The following is a 26,505-nucleotide window of genomic DNA, read 5'->3' as shown; positions in this document are numbered from 1 at the left end:
TGGCTCACAAATAATCAAAACCAATGAAGAAACAAATTCTGGAAACTGGCATAATCTACTCCATATCCATCTATTGCTACACAAGAATAAGGGGGCAGAAATAGAAAAGGGTGGTGTATACTGGGGTGGTCATCAACTAACCTTTACTCAGAATAGACCCATTGAAATGAATATTAGTTACATCCATTAATTTCAATGTCTATCAAAGTAAAAGTTAGTTGAATGCCACCCCTGGAATTTGCAATAAATTGTTTTGGAAAGCAGATTTACTCAACGTGACAATTTCAGCAATTTTCCTGTCAATGAAAATTGCTTCTGGACAATTCAAGTACTCAGGAGTCAGGGGAAATGTTTTTTTTTGGGTGGGGGAAGACTGAGGTATATGTCCTAAATGGAAGGGAGAAAAAGGATCCAGCCATAGTCCATGAAAATCTGTTTTAAGATTCACTTAATGACATTTAATGGTGTTGTTGATTAGCAGTGGCTTGTTCCTATTGAGCATGGTGAGGTGGAGTCCAAATAGCAGGCAGAGCCTGAGCCAATGACAAACAGAATTAACTGATTCTAATTTTGTTCCTATCCTTCTTTCCAATGAGACTAAGGAGGCAGAACATTGAAGGGCAGTGCCGCCACCACCACTTGGACTGGATGGAAATAAGAACACAGGCTAAAGTCCATTCATTTCATTGGAGTAGCATATATACAGTAACTGGATGCAGGGCTGGAGTCTTAAATATGTATCGGGACATATAGGTAAAGGTAAAGGGACCCCTGACCATTAGGTCCAGTCATGACCGACTCTGGGGTTGCGGTGCTCATCTTGCTTTATTGGCCGAGGGAGCCGGCGTACAGCTTCCGGGTCATGTGGCCAGCATGACTAAGCCACTTCTGGCAAACCAGAGCAGCACACGGAAACGCCGTTTACCTTCCCGCCAGAGCAGTACCTATTTATCTACTTGCACTTTTGACGTGCTTTCGAACTGCTAGGTTGACAGGAGCAGGGACCGAGCAATGGGAGCTCACCCGTCGCGGGGATTTGAACCGCCAACCTTCTGATCGGCAAGTCCTAGGCTCTGTGGTTTAACCCACAGCACCGCCCGCGTCAAGGAAATAATTCATATCACTTCAGACCACTGAAGAGAGGTTCTTCACATGCTTCATTTAAAGGATCAAAGTCCTGCAAAACCAGTTCTGTTCTCCTTTCCTTCTACTCAAGCCTTCTTCATTGGAAATTCCAAAGAGTGTTACCCAAACCAAGCATGCCACAACTGAGTGAAATTCTTTAGGACTGTCATGTTCTCAGATTTTAGGTGCTGTCTCGGAAATTGGGTTTAACATCCTGAGGGGGCAGTGCCCAGTTGTGCACCTTCAAAGAAGGCCTCATCCTCGGATTCAGTCCCCAAACCTCACAGGCTTTTCCCCAGGTCCTCACGCATGCATCATAACATTTTTAAAAGTTCAACCATTGGAAATACAGCACCATCTATACCATAAAAGTTATATGTACATCTTATTTAAGTACTGACAGTTCTTGTAACTCATGATCCCTCCAGAAGCCCTTCTTTTTATTGTGCATTCTTGATCATTTGTACTCAGGGGCAGTTATACACAATCCTGCTTTCACTACTGTTCATACCTGCAAAAAAGGGGGCGGCGGCTAACATGCTGCTTTGTTTCCAATCAGTGTTTACCCTTAGCATCCTACTGAAATGTTGTAGCTTTTCATGTTTGGGGATGGGGTGTCCTGCTTTTGTTGTGCTATAGTGCAAGTGTGTTGCTCGAGATGACAATAATGTGGTAGCATTGGGAAAGCATTGTAGAACAACATGTGGATGGTTCAGTATAAATTCATACCTAGTTCACTATTATTGCATGAATGACATGTGGTAGAAAAAATAAAAACCAAGGGGACCTCATTCTGCTGAGGAGTGTGTGTGTTTGTGTTTGTAGAATTGGTTGTCATGCAATCTATTAAACTCTTTGAGACTTCTGAATTCTGGCCTACATACTATTTTATTCAAGGTTAATTAGCACAGATTAGTTAAGTAAAGTAGTCAGCCTATATTGACTCCTACATCAGCATACTTACAGGGGATTAAAAGCCTTCTGCTGTGTTCAGTTTAGCCCTCATTCCCAGAAAGTCAACCTTAGTTAGGAAAGGGAACTTTGACCTGCTCAAACAAGAGCTGAGATCCAGGGGGTCTCGTTCTGCATGCGCAACACATCCATATGCACACTAGGTTTTCTGTATTATTCTCCCTTACTATAGCTCTCTATGCGGCTCATTTGTGCAAGCTGATAAACAGTTTAAATCCAGCAACGAACCCTGGGAGTTTTGAAAGTCTCTTATTTGCCATACTGGTTTTTTTAGTGGCACCGATGGGGAGACTATATTACTGGAAACTCTGTGTGTGTGTGTGTGTGTGTGTGTGTGTGTGTGAGAGAGAGAGAGAGAGAGAGAGAGAGAGAGAGAGAGAGAGAGAGAGAGTCTATCTACAGAACAGATCAGTATGGATTAATGAATCCTCAAAATAACACCACCGAGGAGAGGGCTAAGAGAGACCTAGTGGAATTATATACTGCAGATTGCATAGCATGACACAAGTAAATATGATGATATACTGCAGATGCAGTTATTCTATTCAGTGTACTGTAACCATAAATTCTATTTGCACTCGGTTAAAAAAAAAAAAGTAAAGCACTATCAATTATTTCAAGAGGTATGAAAAACGCAAAAGCATATCTTCAAATTCCCCAGGAATATTTTGTTACATGGCTATATTTCTATTTGATTTTCCTGAGCAGCTAAATTCTCCAACACATAACACATACTCATTGGTAAGGAATACTATATGCATGTATGAGGTAAGTAGAGATGTGGGCAAAAAGGACATACACTCAGAATGTTTGATTCACACCCCCACATCCCCAGCGCAACTCAGATGATGCAAACTAAGAATCTGTCAGTATTTGTTATGTATTCAGTGGTCTGTGTTTGCCTGAGCTTGAGTTTGGACTAAGGATTCTGCGCTCCTGTGTTCTGATTCGATACAAGATATCCAATCACAGAACATTTCAGGATGTGGGCCTCTGCCATTGGCCCTTAAACTCTGAGTCATGATTTGCTGCTTAGAAGTTTAGACAGCCAATCACATTGGGAGTGGGAGTGGCCCAGGCTTTCAGAAATTTATATAAGCAGTTGTTTTGCCCCTGTTGTCCAGTTCTGTTAGTTCAATATAGTTCCTTGCTGTTATCACTGTGTCTTGCCTCGTGGGAACCCACCTACACTTAAATATTCATGTACACATATTGCTTTACAACAATTTATCTTGTAGGCACAGTGCTCAAATACTTCCTCACCATGTGTAACTCACTACCATAAACATTGAGATAGCAGACATAAAATAAAAAAAATTGGGAGAAAACTGATTATCAACTGTAACTGCAAAAACTGAGAGAGAAACTGCTGTGGATTTCTTATTTGCTAACTTGAGTAGTTTTTCTATCACATACTTTCAGCAGCACTTCCATATTAATTATGCCAGAGTTGTTATATTCCATATAACTGTATGCTCATATGTATTTCTCCTAAAACAAATGAGTATATATCTGGATTTTAATGGACAGTGCACGCCAAGGAAGCTCTACAGAGACTCATTAACCATTTTGTCTAAGCCCGTAGGGGGTTTGGCCGCACCATCAGCCTGACAAAGATCAACATGCAGGTTCAGGATTGTGCCAGCGCTCCACGCATCAGCATTGATGACTACACACTTAAGGTATGCACTGAATCAGGAAGGTTTTGGGCATCACATGGCAGAACAGAGTCTCAAACAATGGTGTGCTTTCCCAGACCACATTCCCAGCATGTTTGCACTCCTTTCTCAGTGATTTCCTATGCTAGCTTGGTCATCTACATCTATTGCTGCCATCAATGTTGACAAGCAAACATCTTCAACAGATGCCACTGGCTGCATTCAGTGTCATTTGGTGTGGTGATTGACTCCTTCAAGATTCATTTTCAAAATTCAACATCATCATCTATATTATCATGCTGTACGGAAAATGAATGACTTTTCGTACTCCAGGAGGAGACACAATTGGGCCTCCCCTGGATTTCTGAGAACTGCTTTTCTTCACTATCCACTATAAGCTTCTTCATCAAAGCTGTACAATGAGTTTGCACAAGCTATCAAATCAAGACAGTTCTCCTTCCTGCCCATTAGCAGGAGGTCTATCAGCAGTGTGCTGTGGAAGAGCATGCTCAAACATGCCAACAAACAGCAGCAGTCATTCCATTGAAAAAAAACAAACATTGATGCTTTTGGGTGGCCATCAAACAGCTGAGCAGTGACATAGCCTTATATGCACAAAATACTTGCAGTACAATAACCAATACAGACAAGCAACAATTAAAACTGTAAACCAGCCATTAGTCAGTGGTTAATAGAGTAGTTCATGCAACATGCAAATACACCTTCTAAGTGCCTTTGCTGCAATTAGACAAAGTGTAACTCATTTGTACAATATCCAGAAAGGTCATTGTACTATTCAAACAAACAGAAGGATCATATCCATTCTGATATTAATTTTCTATGACTAATGGTAAACAAAGTCCAGGCAGATTAAATCAATTTTATCTAGTAATCATGGTCAAACATACATTCACTTGCACTATACACTAGATAATTCACAATCGGCAGCTTACATAAACTGGATATAATTTAATCATGGAACAATATGTCTTTACATATTGCAGAACAATATGCAGGGCACACATGGTTTGAATTCTGTTTTACTGGCTGTGGATAGTCTTACTAAGAATGCCTATTAACATTGCAAAGGTAAGAAATGTATAGCCAGCCTGCAAAACCATGTCCTGTAGGTGACTGTCTCCACTGTTCACCTGATGCCATGTCCACTTACACATTGGAACATGTAGCTGATGCCAGTTTCTCACTTTGCATTACCTATACTATGCCCGTTAAAACATTAGTCTGTTGCAAAGCATAATATGCAGCCTTCCAGTGTTCTGTCAAATGAAGACATGAGTTTTGAAGGACACAAGGGTCATGAACTATTGTGCTTATTGGAGGAATGCGACTTAGATGAGCTTCATATGTCTTTCCAACATCCCTGTGATACAGGCTTTTATAGTAACAAATGAGGATGAGTCCTTTTTGAAACAGTATTTCCAATACTATTTCCACCACAGGCACTGAGTTGCACCCAACATTGGGGGGCTGACATCACTGTTGATTTGGGAGAGACCTACCAGGCCTGGTTTGTCATCCCATCAGGCCACGCCATGTCAGGACGACATCCTGCCAGGCTTTCTCTGCCCCCTCAAGATTGGGGGGGGGGTTAGCCCCATCTCAGTGGACATGGGGGCTGTGGAGGCTTCAGCCCCATAGAGTTGGTGTGCCTGCCTTCCACTACCCTCCTACCTGCAAAACAAATATTTTGATCCTGAGCTCAAATGTGTTTATTTGTTGCTTTGTATTTTCCTAATTGCTTTGCCAGATTCTCCCTTACTATGAGAATGAGAGAGGAGCAAAGCAGGAACATTATACCTGATTTAAGGAGATCTCCGAAGGGATAAATAAAATTAGGTGGTGTGCCAACAGGTGAGGATGATAAAACAGCAGTGAAATGGGTCATGGACTATCAATATGCAATTGACAACAAGTCACTATTATGATCAATTAACTGTTCTGCGGTAGTAGTAGATTTTACATTATCTAGGTGCCAAATGTATCGGCATTTACTGTACATGGAAGGAACATTTTATCTGTCCTAAATTTAGCAGGCTAATTATTATTCCTATGTGTATGAGGCATCAGCTGCCAGTACACAAGTGTAAACCCAAAGTCTTTTATACAATACACTGGAATGGGGAATGTTTTTCAGCCCAATACCTGCATTCTGTTAAGGACAACTTTCTGAGGGTCTCATGCCACTGGTGGCCAAGGCCAGAAGCAAAAGTTGGCAAAGCAACAAAAGTAAATTTTATGTTTGTACAGTAGAGTCTCTGTAAACACTTGCATACCCCTCTCTCCTCCATTCGGACAAGCAAGAGTAGTTATCAGAATTGAAGGACACATTGCAGCCAAGACAAAAACACTTGGGTAATAAAACTAGGCTAGTGGGATGTGGCTGGGGGAGAAAGGAGAGAGAACTGCCGAAAAATTATTCCCTTCTCATTCCACTGACAGAAGCCTTAGTGCCAGCTGAAAGACACCACTGGATGCAATTCATTGCATATACAGAACAAATTGTTAAATGTCCTGCTTGGGGTAGAATTGTCAAATTCTTGAGGCCGAATTCTATAAATCATTACTATGCTTGGATTGGAAAGCATACAACAGATCACAGGCGGGCAAGTATTCAGAATTATTGCACCATATGGAGACATCACAATGTACTGTGTTGCTAGACTTCTTTTTGGGCTTCATTTATTATTGTAATTGACTCTCTGCTATCTGAAGGGAAAAGGCTAACAGAGTAAAGAAAATAATTGGACCGAAGAATATTGGTGCAATGATATTACACCCATTTTCTCCTAGAAAAGATGCTTACTGTGACAGCAATTATAAACCCAAAGAAGCTGCAAAAGAGAAAATTCAATAATCCTTGCTAGGAATCCTTAGGAAAGGGGTCAAAAATAAAACTTCCATTTTTTCAATGTCTTTATACAACCTAAAGGTGTGACCACACTTTGAGTACTGTGCACAGTTCTGGTTGTCAGGTCACAAAAACGATATTGCAGAGCTGGAAATGGTACAGAAATGGGCAGCAAAATGATTGGAGACCTGGAGTAACTCTCCTACAAGGAACGGGAACTTTTCAATTTAATAAAAAGGTGAAGAGTGAGGGATATTAATTAATGCTCTTACATTTATATCTCCCCCCATTTATTCCATCATGAAACCCAAGGCAGCGTCTACATGTTTCCAAGACTCACACAGACATTGACTGCACCCAGACCTGCTTAGTTTCAGGAAGACGGTTTCTTTCTGTGACTTCAGAGACTATTTATATATGATGGGTGTATATAAAAGTATGCATGGTATGAGATTAACTAAAAAGAGAAAGCTCATAATGGGATCAGATTGTTAAGAGTATTTTTATGGCAATAAGAGTTCTTTGACGTTACAGTCATATTCCCTACTTTCTCAAAAGCAATCATGTATATCATTACTTTCTAAGTGTATTCTTGTGTGAAATGGAAAGATAGATGGTTCTGGACTTTCTGTCTATGTTAAAAATAAATTCATATTTAAAGTTCTATTACATAAAGAAAACAGACATAAATGTGACGGGTTTTAGAACAGTATCCTTCTACAAAGAACATGTCTTTTCTACATGCCCTCAAACATCAAAACAGGAAATGGGGAGGTTATAGCTGGTGAGTGAAGGGTTAAGCATCTTCTATTATTGGGCAAGGTGATTTAGATTGTGGTCGCTGAACAACTCCAGGTATGCCTGGAGGATGTGGATCATATGGATCCTTTCGAGTCGGGATTCAGGCCTCATCATGGCACTGAAACTGCCTTGGGCACGCTGGGTGGTGATCTCTGGCGGGTTAGGGACAGAGGTGAAAGCTGTTTCCTGGTCCTGCTGGATCTCTCAGCGGCCTTTGATACCATCAACCATTACATCCTTCTGGACCATCTAGAGGAGTTGGGAGCTGCGGACACTGTTATACAGTGCTTCCACTCCTTCCTCTTGGGTCGTGTCCAGAAAATGGTGTTGAGGGATGAGTGTTCAGACCCCAGGACTGTCACTTGTGGGGTGCCTCATGGCTCCGGCCTCACCCCCATGCTTTTTAACATCTACATGAAGCCACTGGGAGAGATCATCAGGGGGGTTGGGCTGGGTGTCTACCGGTATGCAGATGATACCCAGCTCTATCTCTCCTTTAAATCAGAACCAGTGAAGGCAGTGAGTGTCTGGAGGCAGTTGGAGGATAGATGGTGGCTAACAGATTGAGGTTAAATTCTGTCAAGACAGAAGGGGATGGGTGGGGCTGGGGGTCGGGGTCGGGGACTCTCTGGTCCTGAATGGGGTAACTGTGCCCCTGAAGGACCTGTGTGGAGCCTGGGAGTCATTTCGGATTCACAGCAGTCTATGGAGGCACAGGTAAATTCTGTGTCCAGAGCAGCTGTCTACCAGCTCCATCTGGTATGCAGGCTAAGACCCTATCTGCCCATGGACTGTCTCACCAGAGTGGTGCATGCTCTAGTTATCTCCCACTTGGATTACTGCAATGAGGTCTCCGTGGCACTACATTTGAAGGTGACTCGGAAACTACAACTAATTCAAAATTAGTTTCAAAAATTTGAAAACTAATTCAAAATGTGTCAGCTAGACTGGTGAGTGGGAGTGGCTGCCGAGACCATATAACACCAGTCCTAAAGGATCTTTATTTGCTCCCAGTACATTTCTGAGCACAATTCAAAGTGTTGGTACTGACCTTTAAAGCCCTAAATGCCTAGCCTCAGTGCAGTATACCTAAAGGTGTGTCTCCACCTCCATCATTCAGTCTTCACATTGAGATCCACTTCAAGAGTCTTCTGGCAGTTCCCTCACTGTGAGAAGTAAAGTTACAGGGAACCAGGCAGAGGGCCTTATCAGCAGTGGCACCCTCCCTGTGGAATGCCCTCCCATCAGATGACAGGGAGATAAAGAATTACACAACTTTTAGATCACATCTGAAGGCAGCCCTGTTCAGGGAAGCTTTTAATGTCTGACATGTTGTTATTTTTTATATTCTGCTGGAAGCCACCTAAAGTGGCTGGGAAAAACCTGCCAGATGGGTGGGGTATAAACAATAAAATTATTGTTGTTGTTGTTGTTGCTGCTGTTATTAAGTATTCAGAAAATGAGGGGGCATACTAAGTATTAACTTTTTCAAATTAAAAAATGCTGACAGTGTTGTACACCATGCATTTAATGTAATAGATAGTTAGACCCTGATACTCATTAATCACAACCTTAAATTAGCAAAATGTACCACTTTCAAACAAATTGCAAACTCAGTTTCATCCCATGTGGAAATGAGTACACCATTATGTAAACTGGCAACAAATTGGCAAGAAACCATTTCTCAGCTGTTACACTCATCTCAGAACTGGATGAAATCACAGATTGGGAACAACAATTTGTGAAAAACTGAGAAAGTCTTTTAAAATCTGAGCAATTCTGATGTAGTGGTCAGAGCTTAGTACCCCAACATATGCCAAGAGGAAGAAATTGAGACATATGGGTTCAATGCCACTGCCACCTAATCATTGATTTAAGGCATTTATATATAGTCCTCAATAGCTAGGCAGCTCAAGGCAACAATAAAAACAAAATAAAAATACATACAATAAAGCAGGTCACCAATATAACATATAAAAGTAGCACAAAAACATGAACGGTGAGGCTAAAACTGATAAGAACTGGAGAAGTTTAAAAGGCACAGGAGAATAAAATCGCATTTGCCAGGTGCCAAAATGGCATCAAGGTTGGTGCCAGATGAGTCTTTAAGTCTTGAAACCAGCTGGGACCCTAAACCAAAGCTAATGTCATGGCTGGTTGTCTGGAGAGCAGGTAGAGCAGGTGGCCTGGGAGCTAAGTCTCTTTTCGATGAAGGAACCAGAGCACACTTAGCAGTTTTTTACAACGAAGTGGAACCCTACTGATTCCTTGGGTCACTGATGAAATTGTAGCTACTTTATCTCTAGTGAAAGGTAAAAAGGTAAAGGACCCCTGGACAGTTAAGTCCAGTCAAAGGCGACTATGTTGTTGTTCTTATCTCACTTTCAGGCTGAGGGAGCTGGCGTTTCTCCACAGACAACTTTCTGGGTCATGTGGCCAGCATGACTAAACCACTTCTGGCACACCAGATCACCATGACAGAAACCAGAGCGCACGGAAATACCATTTACCTTCCCACTGCAACGGTACCTATTTATCTACTTGTGTGCTTTCGAACTGCTAGGTTGGCAGGAGTTGGGACAGAGAAATGAGAGCTCACTCTGTAGTGGGGATTTGAACTGCTGACCTTCTGATTGGCAAGCCCAAGAGGCTCAGTGGTTTAGACCACAGCACCACCTGCATCCCATATCTCTAGTAGTGATGTTGATGGAGCACAGTAGATAGCAGGTTTCCATTCACTACTCTGAAAAGCTACCTATTGCGGCAGAGATTAAGGCACCCAGTTTGTACTGTCAGAAAGCCCAATTCAAAGTCCTGAGTGCCCTACAATTAGATCTTGTCCACACTTCTGCTTGTCCCATGCTTTCTAAGGCAAGGAACTGAGAGGTTTTTTGTTTGCCCCACCACTTTCCCCAGGAAAAATCCGCTGTTTACCGCTGAATTGTAACAAATGTCAATCAAAACCTCTCTGACCTGTGCTTACAAAGCAGGGGGCAAACAGAATAAAACATAGACCAAACTCAAGTGTGGATGAGCCCTTAGTCATCACAGCAGTGGCAAAAACAAGATGTGTGTGTAAAAGAAGTGGGGAGAGATAATAGTGGATAAAAACAAAGCTCAGATGATTAATTAAACCAATTAATGCACACAGCCTTAATTTTAACATGCTTTTAAAATGGATAGCTCCAACTAAGCAACTATTTTAAAAAGGTATAAGTAAGAACCTGGGGAGACCAGAATAAATTGTTCTTAACTGCGCTAAGTGATGGAAATTTAATTACTACTTTGACAAAGCACTGCAGCTCTTTATGAAGGCACTGCTGTAAAAACAACAGCAGACTTTCCCCATAATCTTTGATATCTAAACAGCAGTTTGTATTATCTTGATAGCCAAATACATAAATGTTTGGGGATTACTGACAAGAAAAGCTTCTTACAAAGGAACAATTTGCAGGCTGAACAAAAGATAGGGCTATGATGCAAGTATCATACCGTTTTCCTTAAGTCTGAGCACTATTAAGCAATTGAGCTGTCCAAAGAAGGGCTTGATGATATTAAAAAAAACAAAGCTATAGAAATGGTCATGTAATTGACATTTTAGGCAGGATTGAAAATTAAAAGGGCACAGTCTCATTTAAAGGTCTTATGTTCAAAAACTCATGTTTTACAAATAATGCAATCAAAATAATTAAAAATACAATAATATAAACAGTCAGAGAGTAAAAATATCCTTAAAACTCATCAGTAGCCAGTAAAAACCACGATAAACAAAAATGTTTCTATGCTAGAGCTGCATCACTCTTTGCACAAGACTTATTTCTGGAGGAGACCAATCCAGAGCAGTTCACAGCCTCCATACAGGAAGCTTTTTTTTTTTTTTACATTATTGCTAAGTATTGAATCACAGTGGGCTAGACCTGTATACATGACCAAAACCTATACTAACAGCAACTGCTGCGATGCTTCATGGAATGTTACATCACTCACAGTCAAGAAATGCCACTGCATAAACATCCAAATTCCACTGGTATTATGTCACTCTGAAAAGAGAAAGTATTCAGAGATAGAAGAAGTTCACAGATTTAATAGCTATAAACTGGGCTGCTCTTCCCTTCTGACAGCTTTAGATTGTAAGATCATTGAGAACAGGGACCTATCATTTTATGATTATGAAACTTGGCAGAGCATTGTGTAAATTGCTGGTGCTCTAGCTGCAAATAATTGTATATAGTTGACAAGCACACCCCACCCCATTCCCCACACCCCCTTTTAGCAATGTTTTCAGTGACTTCCATGTGTGCACGACTGCATGTCATTCGGACACACGTTAATCAGTCATTGCCTGTAATGGCAAGTATAACTGGGTCAATGATAAATCGCAATCATTTATTTATAGCATAAAAGCTGGTTATCTGTTTTGGGGCCAACTACTGTTGGCATAAGGAAGAATGCATAGGTTTGAGTTATATAAAACACTTCAGACTAAAAGAATGGTTAGTCAATTGGCAGCTATCCAAAGAAAAGCTTGGTTAGAAGGCAAATATTTTTTTTTTAGCCACTGTAGATATTGCATTTCCTTTTGTGACTCATTTTTAGCCACTGTAGATATTGCATTTCCTTTTGTGACTCATTTGCACCAGGCGTCCTATTGGGAAGACCCAGTTTTCCGAGTGCATGTTCTGGAAGTTGGGCAATAGGGGCAGTACAGGATTTCTTTTGGTGTACCGACCTCCCCGCTGCACCAAGGATTCCCTGCCCGAGCTGCTTCAGGTCATGGCGGATGTTCTCCTGGAGACACCTAGCTTGGTCGTCCTAGGGGATTTTAACATCCATGCCGACACGGCCTTACAAGGGGCCGCTCGGGACTTCGTGGAAAGCATGGCCTCCATGGGGCTGTCCCTGAATAAGTCTGGCCCAACCTATAGCCGCGGACATGCCTTGGACCTGGTGTTTACCTCTATGGATGTTGGTGATCTGACACTAAGTAAAAGCAAAACGAAAGAAGTGCCATGGTCAGATCACTTCCTGGTGCAACTGGACTTCTCTGCAACCCATCCCCTCTGCAGGGAGGTGGGACCAATTCGGATGGTCCGCCCCCACCACTTAATGGATCCAAATGGTTTCCAGAGAGTGGTGGTGGATGCTTTATCCCATGTTGATGGCCTTTCAGCTGATTCCCTGGTGGCCCGCTGGAATGTGGAGCTAACCAGGGCTATTGACTGTTTGGCTCCGAAGCGCCCTCTCCGATTGCATGGAGCCCGGACAGCCCCGTGGTTTCCACGGATCTGAGGGCAATGAAACAATCGTTGAGACGGCTAGAGCGCCGGTGGCGGATAACTCATTCTGAATCTGACCAGACACAGGTTAGAGCTCAACGTCGAGCCTACCAAGTGGCGATAGCGACGGCGAAGAAGAATTTCTTCACCGCCTCTATTGCATCTGCAGAAAACAGCAGCAGGAGACTTTTTCAGGTGGTTCACAATTTAGCGGAACCACCTGCAACATCAGGGCCCAGTACGGGCCACATGTTCTCCTGCAATGACTTTGCAAAGTTTTTTGCAGATAAAATCGCTCAGATTCGGGAAGAAGTAGACTCCACCGTGGGAGCAGGGCCGGGGCGGGAGAGTGCTAGAGTTCTGTCTAGTCAAGTTGAGTGGGATCAATTCCAATCTGTTACCTCCGAGGATGTGGACAGGCTGCTTGGACGAGTGAAACCAACCACCTGTCTCCTGGATCCTTGCCCATCCTGGCTTATAAAAGCTAGCCGGGAAGGACTGGGCGATGGGCTTCGTGGGGTGGTGAATGCTTCCCTCCGTGAGGGAGCCTTCCCAGACCCACTGAAAGAGGCGGTTATTAAACCGCTTCTTAAAAAACCATCTTTAGATGCGGCCATGATGGCCAACTATCGCCCAGTCTCAAATCTTCCATTCTTGGGCAAGGTGATTGAGCGAGCGGTTGCCGAACAACTCCAGGCATGCCTGGAAGAAGCAGACCATTTGGATCCCTTCCAGTCGGGATTCAGGCCTCATCACGGGACTGAAACTGCCTTGGTCGCACTGGTTGATGATCTCCGGCGGGCTAGGGACAAAGGTGAGAGCTGTTTCCTAGTTCTGCTGGATCTCTCAGCGGCGTTTGATACCATCGACCATAACATCTTTCTGGACCGTCTTGAGGGGCTGGGAGCTGGGGGCACTGTCATACAGTGGTTCCGCTCCTTCCTCCTGGGCCGTGTTCAGAAAGTGGTGGTGGGGGGGATGAGTGTTCAGACCCCTGGGCTCTCACTTGTGGGGTGCCTCAGGATTCTGTCCTCTCCCCCATGCTTTTCAACATTTACATGCAGCCGCTGGGAGAGATCATCAGGAGGTTTGGGCTGGGTGTTCATCAGTATGCGGATGATACCCAGCTCTACCTCTCTTTTAAATCAGAACCAGTGAAGACGGTGAAGGTCCTGTGTGAGTGTCTGGAGGCAGTTGGAGGATGGATGGCGGCTAACAGATTGAGGTTGAATCCTGACAAGACAGAAGTACTGTTTTTGGGGGACAGGAGAAGGGCAGGTGTGGAGGATTCCCTGGTCATGAATGGGGTAACTGTGCCCCTGAAGGACAAGGTGTGCAGCCTGGGAGTCATTTTGGACTCTCAGCTGTCCATGGAGGCACAGGTCAAATCTGTGTCCAGGGCAGCTGTTTACCAGCTCCATCTGGTACGTAGGCTGAGACCCTATCTGCCTGCGGACTGTCTCGCCAGAGTGGTGCATGCTCTGGTTATCTCCCGCTTGGACTACTGCAATGCACTCTACGTGGGGCTACCTTTGAAGGTGACTCGGAAACTACAACTAATCCAGAATGCGGCAGCTAGACTGGTGACAGAGGGCGGCCGCCAAGACCATATAACACCAGTCTTGAAAGACCTACATTGGCTCCCAGTACGTTTCCGAGCACAATTCAAAGTGTTGGTGCTGACCTTTAAAGCCCTAAATGGCCTCGGTCCAGTATACCTGAAGGAGCGTCTCCACCCCCATCATTCTGCCTGGACGCTGAGGTCCAGCGCCGAGGGCCTTCTGGCGGTTCCCTCATTGCGAGAAGCAAAGCTACAGGGAACCAGGCAGAGGGCCTTCTCGGTAGTGGCGCCCGCCCTGTGGAACGCCCTTCCAGCAGATGTCAAAGCGATAAACAACTACCTGACATTCAGAAGACATCTTAAGGCAGCCCTGTTCAGGGAAGTTTTTAACATGTGATTTTACTGTATTTTTGGTTTCTATGGAAGCCGCCCAGAGTGGCTGGGGAGGCCCAGCCAGATGGGTGGGGTATAAATAATAAATTATTATTATTATTACTATTATTATTATTCTCTTGAATCTATTATTGAAACATTAAAGTCTGTAATCCAGCACACAGATACAGACATGTAACTCCCACTGCAATAAATGGGACTTACGTGCAAGTAATTGTGGGCAGGATTGAGGCTCAAAGGTTTTAGTTGATGCTGAGTTAATTTGTCTGATTGTTTCCGTTAATCACAAAAAAAAAAGCCAGAAGAATATCAGTCCATCACCCACAAGCTTTAAACCTCAAGACAACTTGCCGGAGAGAAAAGTAGAGTTGAAAGAGAATCCAAGTGAAACTTTCATGGAGGCAGATGGATCGTAAGAAACACAGAGGATTTAAACTTTTTTATACTCTACAGCCAGTGAAATTCTGAAGGAAAACTGAGTTTAGAAAATGGGAAGAGTAAACCTAAGACACTCAAATGCAGCAATAACAATCCAAATAAAACTGTCATGTGGTAGGATGTCAGCCCTTGGAGAAGAGGCATAAAATGTCCTGTCGTCCATTTGCTGGAAGCCAAAACTTAAAACACCCTGATTCAGAATGATAGTCAGTGGAAGCTGCCTTCCCATGTCAACCCACTGGTGTAGCTAATTTTCTACTGTCAACAGTTTCATACAGGAGTTTTTCCTAGTACTAACTGAAGATGTCAGGGATTAAACATGGAATCTTCTGCATAGAAAGCATGTGCTCAACTGATTCAGCCACAAAAGGGCTACACCCTTCCTCAAAAGGGTTAGACAACTCATAGAGATGTACTTGTGAGTGTGCATGCATAACAGTTTATGTGGAAACCACTATACTCAATAGATATATAGTTGCTCTCAAAGAAACAAATAGAATGCAACACTCATGACTAGAGAGTCTCATGGAATACTGAGGCTATGGGAGAACATGAAGTTATAGTCTTCTGATATCATTTTAAAAGATCCATTTTTTAAAAAAAAATACAGTATCAAATACATTCTATTTCTGTCTTATGTATTTTCACTCTTCTATAATTTAATCCCAACCTATTCCAAGTCTATAGTATGTTGTGTGTGTGGGGGGGGGGGGTTGGGGGGGGGTTGAACAGCTTTAAAATGTAATTTGAAAATTGGTAGGTGAATTTATACAGTAATATGGCAGAAGGACAACTTGTGTGATAAATTACTTTCATAGATCCAATACATTAGAACTATATTTACAATACATTTTCTTGCTAAGACAAGACACAAAAATGCACTCTTCTTAATCTGTTTGCAAATGTGAATACCCTACCCAGCACATTCCCAAAGGCAATTAAAAAAATAAATAAATCATTTTTGCTTGTTGTTTATTGATCATAACAGGTCCCTTTCATCCTAGATTCAAACTCTTGGAAGAAACAAGTGCAAATTTAGAAGTACTCAGCACAACTGACCTACTTTGTATTTTTGTAAGAAGGGGATATATTCCCATAACACACCTAAGAATAAAACTTGGCAGTATTAATGCATTTGTGAAACTTGATATTTTGGAAAATTGACCTTCTGATCTGAGGTATTATTTCTAAAGTTTACATAAAGGACATTATTTATTTGTGGGGGGAGAGGGCGAGTCAGTTTATAAAATTTTGATTTTTAAAGTAGTAGCTATTCTAAGCCAAGGATCAACATAAGACCTCTGGAATAGCTGAGATCTCAAGAGACCACCGGCTTCACTGAAGTTCTGATTCAAAACTTTCATTCCTTTTTTAAAGAGTTTAAAATATTTGTAGGATTATTCCACACATTAATAATGTATACTTGGATTTCATGGATTTTACAGAGCCTAAATTTACAGTGTTTGAGCATCAGTTTCAGTCATTTTTTGTTGGACAGATCTTGAAAAATAAAGGATTCTACAATGTGGCTTAACATTTAGAAAACTAAATGCCGAAAAAAGGTTTTATTAAAGAATTAAACTGTTGGACTACTTTACGCATGAGATCCCTATGGATATTATCTTACAGTAACATTTACTGAAGCTCTTCATTTTTCCATCCAAACTCTTTGTATCATGTCTTATATTAATGAAACATCATTTAATATCCCACCATTTAGGGCTTTTAATCTATGTTACGTAACGGTTTTTAGCTACATCATACTTTGCCCAAATCATCAGCAGCAGCTCACAATGTCAGAATAGCAAAAAATATATAACAGCTCAAGTTCACTAATTAGTATAGGCAGCTCCCCTTTTATGTGGGGGTTACATTCTGAGACTCCGCACGTCGGTGAAATCATGTATAAGTGAAACCCACTGAAAAAACCTGCAAACACCCTGTTATGCCCCCTTCCGCACTCCCATTATGCCCTTTTAGTGACATTTCAGTGATGTCTTTATGATGTTTCCAGGTTACTTTCAGGTTTGGCGTGATGTGCCTATACACTGTAGCAAACATACTGAACACGTGTAAATGGGGGGGCGCTGCCTTTAATTACAAGACATACAAGCAACATTTTAACAAATCACAGAAACATTTCAACAGGCCAACATTTCAAAAGACCAATTGATAGTATAGCCAGAGTTGTACAAATCACTGACACCTAGATAGACACCGGTGTCAAACATCTAATAGTATCTAAGTCTTCTTTGACATCAGGCGTCCAGCTCTAAACCCAAAACAAAGGATGCACATAAATTCTCAAGTCACATTAGTCCAAACTACCCTTCGGCTCAGGAAAGAGGCCCTCCTCTCATTAAGATCCCAAATGCTCTGACCTCCCAATGCAATAATGTGTTATATAGAGAAGCTAGCAATAACAACAAAGTTGCAATATTGTCTGGAAATCTTGACTTTACCAGGATCTTTTCACACAATCTCTGAACAGTGAGTAGAGTTATAGAGAGAAGTGGGGGACCCATTCTAATCCACATTTCAGGCAATATACAATATTTCTTGAGAGGCAACTATCTATAAATTCAACTCCCAACACTCTGGGAAACTCATGTTATAAACAGCTGTTGATATTGGCATCAAAAAACCACAAAAACTTCTTTTCTGCCTTATGTTGAAATGCTATAATATATTTTTTTTCAATGTAAGATAATCACAAAAAAATTCTCATTTAGGTTTTACAATTGAAAAATAATTTACAATAGCGAAAGTAGGGGTTGCAGAGATGGTCAAGAAAGGTAAGTGACACCCCCCCCCATTTCACACAATATACCTCAGAGATATGCCAGGCTACAGCACTAAAAATAGCAAGTAACTTAACTTGTTTTCCAAGGCAGTCACTTCCTGACAGTCAGGCTCCAATCACTCATGCATCTCTCTTTCTTTAAACTGAATGAAAAAGACCAGCAGGAGGAGGAGTGGTGGTGATGTGTGGGGAGAGATGGAAAGGTAGGTTTGGAGAAATGATGTCTCCCATAAGCAACTGGGCACATTGCACACCAGCAGAGAAAGAAGGGAGAGCAAGACCTCCCTTTCCACAGGGCATTTCTGCCACTCTCACTGTTGCTGGCTGTTTTGGCTAGATTAAAACAGGAGTGTCTTTAAGCAAGTGTAAAGTGATTTAAATCAACTGTGAAAGTTCTCAGAAAGGGGCAGGCAAGAAAAGGAAGATAAATAATTCTATTGTAACATGGTTTTGAAAACATATACAAGAGCAAACAAACTACTGGAAGCAAGCATTGTTTTGTGTTGGTTTGTGTGTGTTTCTTTCCCTGTTGCTGGTAAATGCAGGATGAACACATTAGAGAAAGAGAGAACAGGATGAACGCGTTAGAAGTATAAACTTTTAAAATAGGTTTCTCTTGCTTTGATATCATAGCTCTGTGAAGAATCATTTGTGCTGAATGTTTGTATTTTCCGTTTGCTCCATAAAATATATTTGCTGTTTCCTTGATAGTAATTTATTTTCTATTTCTATTCCATATTATTTTTTCTGGGAAAAAAACACCTTAGCACTAACATCACATTAACAGATCTGGGTATAATAGCTGACATTTTGGCTTCAAATCTTTTCACTGTAAATGCAATATATAACCCCATTCTTCCTGTATCTTCTGAATCAATGAAATATCAATATTTCTAAAAATGTATATTAAAGATCATTGGGTGCAGTGATTTTGATCTTAGTTTTGCTGTTTATTAATCCAAACAAATAATGGAACAACGTATTGGTATTCCACTCCAAGATAACTAGACAGGATACATTATGCCTTAACATTAGGGCAATGGCAAGTGTTGAGAATGATACCAGATCTTTTGCTCCTTTTCCTTTCTTTACCCCTGCCCTTTCATTGAATGCAATTTATTTGCATCAAGTTTAGAGGCAATGTATTTTTTAAAAGATTTTTTTTTAAGTGCCTGGTGTTTTAGGCACAATTTAATAGTTAACTTGATGGCAATTTCTCCCTTGATTGCTTTGTGCTTGAATACTGGATGCCACAGTTCCTTCAATGGCATCAGTGGTTCGTGGAACTGCCACCATCAGGGAAATCAAAACATAGAGCATCCAGATGGATAAATTGGTTTGTTCCTCCACATAAACTGACCCTAGTTGTCCTATATGACCCAATGTGACCATAAGGGGGCATCAGGTTGTACATAAACTGACTCTTCCTGGGGTCACCCCTACAGTTCTCTGCTTTGCTACCATTGGAGAAAGATGAGATGAAGCTCAGATGACGCTGGATAGATGTGGCTGCTGACCACAACCTGCAGCTGTACTGTTTTCTGTGACTCTGCACTGGGACAGCCCAGGAGCAGCTCTGCTGAATTGGCAGCCCTGCAGAAGCATTTAAAGTAAGCCAGCTGGGCCACTGGGAGAGAAGGAGAGGCTGGGAGAGGGAGAATGCTGTACTGTTTTTAACACTTGATTGGGAGCCACCCAGAGTGGCTGGGAAAACTCAGCCGGATGGGCGGGGTATAAATAATAAATTATTATTATTATTATTATTATTATTATTATTATTATTATTATTATTATTATTATTGTGTTGGGGGAGCAAGGAGGACTTGGAGATGATACAGCCCAAGCAGCCATTGCAGCTTTGTCAGCCAATGCAGAAGGGATTGCACAGGTGGGGCAGATGGGATCTGAGCCTTGTTGACACCCCTTGCCTCTCTTTACTAATGAACTGGCCTCTTTTAGCCTCCCCTTGGCTGCTGTCAAAGTGTTCTCAAGCAGTATGGGCCTCCTCTGGCCTAGACCTTCTCCCCCACCAGCTTATTTTGAGGTGGGCCTTAGGTCCCCCAATGGATGTGGAGCAAGTAGAAAATGTGTTTCCCCTGAGAATGTGCAGAGTGTTGTGCTGTGAGTGAAGTGACGCAGAGTTCACCCAAAGCACAATATATCCTTACAACGGCACTGCCACTACCGAAAAGGAAAATAAAATATTACTATCAGAAAAACTCCTAATTACAAGGATCTTATGCTATAGTGCACAAAAGAGAAAAATAACTGACAATCTCTCATTTTCCAACTATGAAAGGCAATCACATGTAATTTACAGATTGGAACTTGTAGGTTTCTACAGAAAAGCTGTGATTTTCTTGGCAAATCTAAAACATACTTTTAATATTCCATTTCTATCCCATCCTTCAACTCATGAAGAGCCCCAAGGCAGAGCTTGTGCTTATGGAGAATTTAAAAATCAATCAAGACTTGCTGAAGAATCACACTGGCTTCAGTTCATGAGTTGGAACAAAATCTGAGCAAATATTATGAGTTACTGTACAGCTATTAATCAGACAGCCTAGACTCAGCATTGGCAGTTATACTAGTGAATACTCATCTGGAAAACTACCATTAAAGACATTTATTTGAAATATTAACTTATTGGAAGTAAATCCAGTTCCCCCCTCTGCACTGGCTTTTATACAAATTATTCATAAAGCATACAAAAAAAATAATTCTGGGTCTGACCACAATCTCTAAAAATCTGAAGCATAATGCATAATGATGATAATGATATTCTATGAGCTAATTATCAAGACTTTGGTTAGCATGGTGTTCAATTTTGTTGTATGTTGGTGCAATTAGTAATTTGACCAAAAGGATATCTAAAATTACATTCTTATGAACAGATAGATATGTGTATAGGCTAGAACTGGAGCAAACCATCCCTGACACTCTGCATAATGGTAGGGTAAATCTAGAAATGGGTTAATCTGGCAATTTTGATTTCTCTGGTTTTCTCATTTTTTCCAATCTTATGTTGTATTCTATTCTCCACATTTCCACATTGGTTTGCATTTTTTTTAAAAAAGTCCTCATTAAAATACGCATTTCTTCTAATAGGCATGTCAGTATGCTGTTTTGCCTAATATAAACACTATTGCAAAGCACTTTCCCCTAAAGCAGTGAATGCAATTTTAATGGAGAACTGCATTGCAAAATTTGGAGAAGCTTGAATTTTTAAGGTCGGGTGTATTTCAGTTCTCTTTTTTTGGAAGTGTGATTTAAATAAACATGTAGATGTGAACTCAGTCAGATTTCTTCCACACCCTTAGCTCAGACCTCTGTCATACTCTTATCAATAAATATGTAGATTGGCATAGTTCAGATTAGTGGCATCTAAATTAGTATGTGTAGGTCCTCATTAAGTCACAGACTGTATGCCATTAGTGGTGTCATCTGTGTTTTCCAATAGCAATTAATTAATTAGTGTATTAATATAGCACAATCATTGTTCTTTGCACAGTAATATGGGAAAGAGAAGTCCCTGATTGCGGAGCTTGTAATCTAGGAATTCAATACAGGGAAGGTAATAAAGAAAGGGGAGGAAAGAAAAGGGGAGGCTCAACAGAGGACGAATATGCATACTATTCAGTTACACATAGTTAGTTTTAGTAGGGGATAAGGATTATATGGGCCAGCAATATCCCTCCCCTTTATTCTTTATTCTCAGTTGAGAAACTATTGTGAAGTAACAGGTGAATATAAACTCTCCCTGGGTTGTTGGGTTTTTTATTGCTTTGCACACATGGGAGAGTTTAGGCAGTTAATTCTGTGTCCTGGCACTGAAGGTCACCGGTGATGAACTGACGCCAGCTTATCACTATTTGTTTTCCTAGCTGTCAGTTCTCCTCCCTTTCACAGAACCAGCCCTTTGCCCACTACTTCACTGCAAATTATTATGCCCTCTGCTCCACCTGATCTCTCCTTCGATTTCTTTAAGAGAGTCCTTGTTTGCTGCTATTCCCCAAGCATTGCCTGAATTACCGCAAGCAAATCATGACATATCTTACTTCAAGCAAAGTATCCTGATGGACATTGAAATGAGGTTGTCTGCATCCTGTTCTTAAACTGTCCAATGAGCCATTATAAAAGGATGAAACAATATTGTTGTGTGTCCCAATCTCAGGCGAGGTGTTCTCAAGGGTCCCAGTACATATCTTGGCTTTGGTTTCCTTGACATGAAGGTCACCGGAGAACAATGGCATTTTCTGTGACCAAATACTTACTTGCATTTATATACCAGCTGAACATGAGATGTAAGGCTCACATATTAACACTCAAACAGATCCTGCTCCTCCATTGGTTTGTCTTTCTATTTTCCAGGGGATGAGGAGGGACCAACACGAATAACACTATAGTTGTGGCTGCACTAGGCTGCTCACATGTCCAACATGGCTTCTAGGCAGTTTACAAGTACAAAATCAATTATAAAATCCACACATAATTCAATCGTGCAACAAAACAATTCTACCAAAATAGTAAAACATCCATAATTAAAGTTTGTAATATAACAATATATAAAAAGAAACATTAACAATTAAGACCATTAAGAGAGAAATTTAAACAATTTGATCAGAAGGTAGGACTTCAGGGAAAGGTTTGCCTAAATGTGTGTGATCTTAAGAGCCGGTATGATGCAAATACTTATGGGGTCTGTTGTATTTCAGCAGGAAGCTGAATGCAAATGTTAGTTTCTGCAATTTTAGATTCTGCACAAAGAGCATGTCTGGCTTCTGCATCTCGTTTCAGCTCCAGTCCCAAAACTGCCACACAGATTTTCTTTCAAACACACAGATTCATTGATGGAAGTATCTCCAGTCAAGAAAAGGAGAAAAAAGGCATTCTCCCCTCAAATTACCTTCTAGAAGCATCTACAGCTTTTTTAGGGCTGCCATATGCCCGGAATTTCCCAGACATAGCTGGGATTCATTCATAGAAAATGGCATCAGGGCGGAATTTTTGGAAAGTGACATAAATTTCAGGGAAAACAGAGGCCCATACTGGGAGTGCTTATTTTTTTGGCAATTTTCCTAAAAAAAACAGAGGCCCATACTGGGAGTGCTTATTTTTTTGGCAATTTTCCTAAAAAAATTATTGCAAGTAGCCCTAGGCTCATGGAAGCATCTATCTCCCCCACTCCACAAAAAAGGAGGCCCTGGAAATCATGCTTCATTCTGTACTGAATTCCTAAGCTGACCATGTGTCCAGAGGCACCCTGTTCTTTCATTTTTAGGTCCCCATAGCCACTATTTTGCACCTGATTCCTGTTGGTGGAAATCAAGTAGATTCTGCAACTGAAATCCATCTGTCTACTTAAACCCTTGGTAATGCCCCCTCCTCTTTATATATATAGAGAGAGAGAGAGAAAGAGAGAGAGGAAAAACTTTTTGCATCTAATAACAGTAAAATTAGCTTTTTCTTTTGCGAAGTGGGGAAGTTGTAGAGGGAAGGCCAAGAGAACCTAAGTGGGAAGGATGCTAGTCAAGCATGCTGAAGTCTGCCTCTTTCAATAAGCCATCTCTTGAGTGAGGGAATGTTTGCCAATTATCACATGGCCTCAGAAAGTTTTTTTTAAAAAATAAAATTGAAAAGGTCATGGTAGTAACGCTGCAAGAGCATCTGGACTCCAGCAGTGTCTTGGAAGAAATCCAGACTGGCTTCCAACCTTGCTGTGTCTTAGACACCACGCTTGTCAGAGTGATGTATTATCAGCTGGTGATTTAAAATCAAGGACAGCTGTCCATTCTGGTCATGCTGCCTTACAACCACAGTATATACAAATGATCATGGGCTGCTGTTTCATCAGCAAAGTGATATTGCCAAAGGGGGCAAGAATTGTCATTGAATAAAACATATATTTTTTTAGCTAGGATCACCACCATCAAACAGGCCCCATCCACCTAGGCTAGAATAAGGAGCTGCTGGCTTCCTAGGTGCTACAAAATGGGTGCTACAAAAGGATGTAGGTTAATCACAAGAAAAGGTGTTAACAAATCACTACTGTAGTAAGATTGTGCATCTTTGGACTACTTTTCCCAACAGCCCCTGCTGTGACCTGTGTCTATGTCCCAGAAAGGAGGGGCATATGTGACCCATCTCATGACCTAGCAGCCATCTCATGACCTAGGAAGCCAACAGTACCCTATTCTAGTCTAGATGGATGGTGGTGGTGATCACAACTTAAAAAAAATAATGTTTTATTCAATGACAATTCTTGCCCCCTTTGGCAACATCAGTTTGCTGATGGAATATCAGCCCATGATTGCAGCCCTCCTGGCTGCAGCATGAGATCAGCTCTGTGAGCAGGTGATGAAACACCACTGGGGAATTCAGAGATGGAGTAAACTTCCTGGTTAGCAGTCTGAATGCTGATTACTGGACAGTCAGGTACCTCTGAGGTAGTTACTATACAAACAGGGAGAGCCCTGGGAAAGGAAGGCCTAACATAGTACTGGAGGCATGCAGGTCAACTATTGACCTGGCAAACATGGAAGCATAAGCAATTTCATTTTTAATACAGTTCCTTTGTAACATTTTCTGGGTGTCTTCAAGCTTCCTATGTTTACCAACCCTATTAAACCATGCAGGGTTAGTGCTCTTGCATTTAACACAGAGAGAAATAATATTGAATGTGAATGGACGCATGCAAGCTTGTTAGGGACTGGACTGTAATGCTTTGCATGCTCAATTTCCCAGGTCCAATCCCTGCTATCTGTAAAAAAAAATTGAGGGGTAAGAAAATTGAGATGTGAAGGACCTCTGCGTGAGACCTGTCAAATGGCCTGAACAAACTAATAGTCTGACCTGGGATAAAGCTTCTTCCTATATTCCTATATGGTAGTGACTGAATGCTTGATGCTAAGTTTTCTATTCATTTTAGAATATTTGGAATAATTTGTGTTTAGGAACAATTTGATAGCTGAACCATTTTTACTATGTAACAGTATATGCCCATTTTCCTACAGCTACATATAGATTGCAAAAACAAACGCCACATCCTTTCATTCTGGGAATTTATTTCTTAGTACTTTTATAGGAGTTTAGAGGCTCATACCTGTAAGAAATTACCTGACACAAACTCCAGTGAAGCATTCAGTTTGCAGATGTTTAGATCGCACACAAGGGAAGCTGCACTTAATTACCTATGCACTCACTGTATTCTGACAGTTCCTTCTTCAGATATTATTTTCCCCTGTGAGCAAGACTATGTTGGGGATGTTAAAATTCATAAATAAGAAAACCCAGTTGTCCCAATCCAGATCTAATTGCAGGAAGAAAACAAACAAACTAGCATTAACACATAGTTGCTGCCAGAATGATCATGGGGTGTGCATTTAATTCCCTCAATCCCCCATGTATCTCACTGACAGCAATACGGTATGGGTCAATAATATCTGCACTTGGATGAACATCCCAGTGTCCATCTATGGGCATGAAAAAAGTCAAATTGCCATAGGGAAAAGTCCCAATCCATATTTCCCTTCACAAACGAGACAGCCAAGGTACAAAAATGTCACAAAATCAACATAATTGTCATCATTTTATTAGGACCATCTTGTTACCAGGCTTATGCAAACCCTGCAATTTGAAATCCAGCGGAGAGTATCATGAATTATGTATTCATTTAAAGGGTAAAGCATGTCAGTGGACTAATGAGTGCAGACAACATTTCCTGCTGGAGAACTCTGACTTCAGAGTCTTTCCTTAGATTACATGATTGCTAGACTGAAACAGAATCCAAGGGACCATTGCTAGTGTACAATAAAAAGGCAGTTCAATTTCAGATGCTTTATATATTATTAAACAATTTTCAGGGTCACTAAAGTTGTTTAGAAGCACAATAAATACCCATTGATGCCAACCATTGTAAACAAATGGACAGAAGTTTGAATGAAGCTGACTTGGAAATAATGTTCCTACCACACTATTTATCCCCTATGTTTTAAAAGCATCCTACTCAAAGACCGCATGGGACATTTAGTCTACCCATCCAGAAAAATACTACATAGATTTATAAAAGATTTGGACTGTGTGGCACAAAGGAGTGTGTAAAATAAACCTGCTCTTGACAAGTCACACTTCAAATTCTTTTCACAGTATGAGCAGGTGGCAAGCCTGAACATGAATTTAGTTTGTATTTAGAATTCTATTTTGCTTCTGCTTGGTTCGTGCTCTAATAATCAAGCCACAATGCAATATGCAGTTATGTGTGCTTAAGCCCCAGTGAAGGAAAATGAAATAAGCAATGAAACTACACTGCATTGTGATGTTTATTACAATGGGCTCTGGAAGACGGTTTACATTTAAGTAGTCTATGTCTTATTTGTGAGCAAAACAAATATTCCAAATCTATCAGGGGCATCTGATATGCGGCCTTTAGGCAGTACAAATCTTGCCACCTAGCTCAAGAGACATAAGATTTATACATTTAGTAGCAGTAGCTCTTTTACCACTCACCCTCTTTTGACTTGGAAACTGTTCTTAAAAAGCAAAAATATATATTCAAAATAGATTTGACTAACAAGGGGTAAGAAAATGGCTGCTTCGCAATTCCTGTTGCT

The 26,505-nt window shown here is 41.2% G+C and overlaps 1 protein-coding gene across 4 annotated transcripts in view; it reads right to left on the bottom strand.

Moving 5' to 3' along the window:
* FSTL5 (follistatin like 5) overlaps window positions 1-26,505 on the bottom strand; it is a 359,747-nt gene that overhangs the window by 229,887 nt on the left and 103,355 nt on the right. The window lies entirely within an intron of this gene.

Source organism: Podarcis erhardii, assembly GCF_964252035.2.
Source record: "Podarcis erhardii genome assembly, chromosome: 9".
In the NCBI taxonomy this organism is placed as follows: Eukaryota; Metazoa; Chordata; class Lepidosauria; order Squamata; family Lacertidae; genus Podarcis; species Podarcis erhardii.
This window is presented reverse-complemented; position numbering and strand designations above follow the sequence as displayed.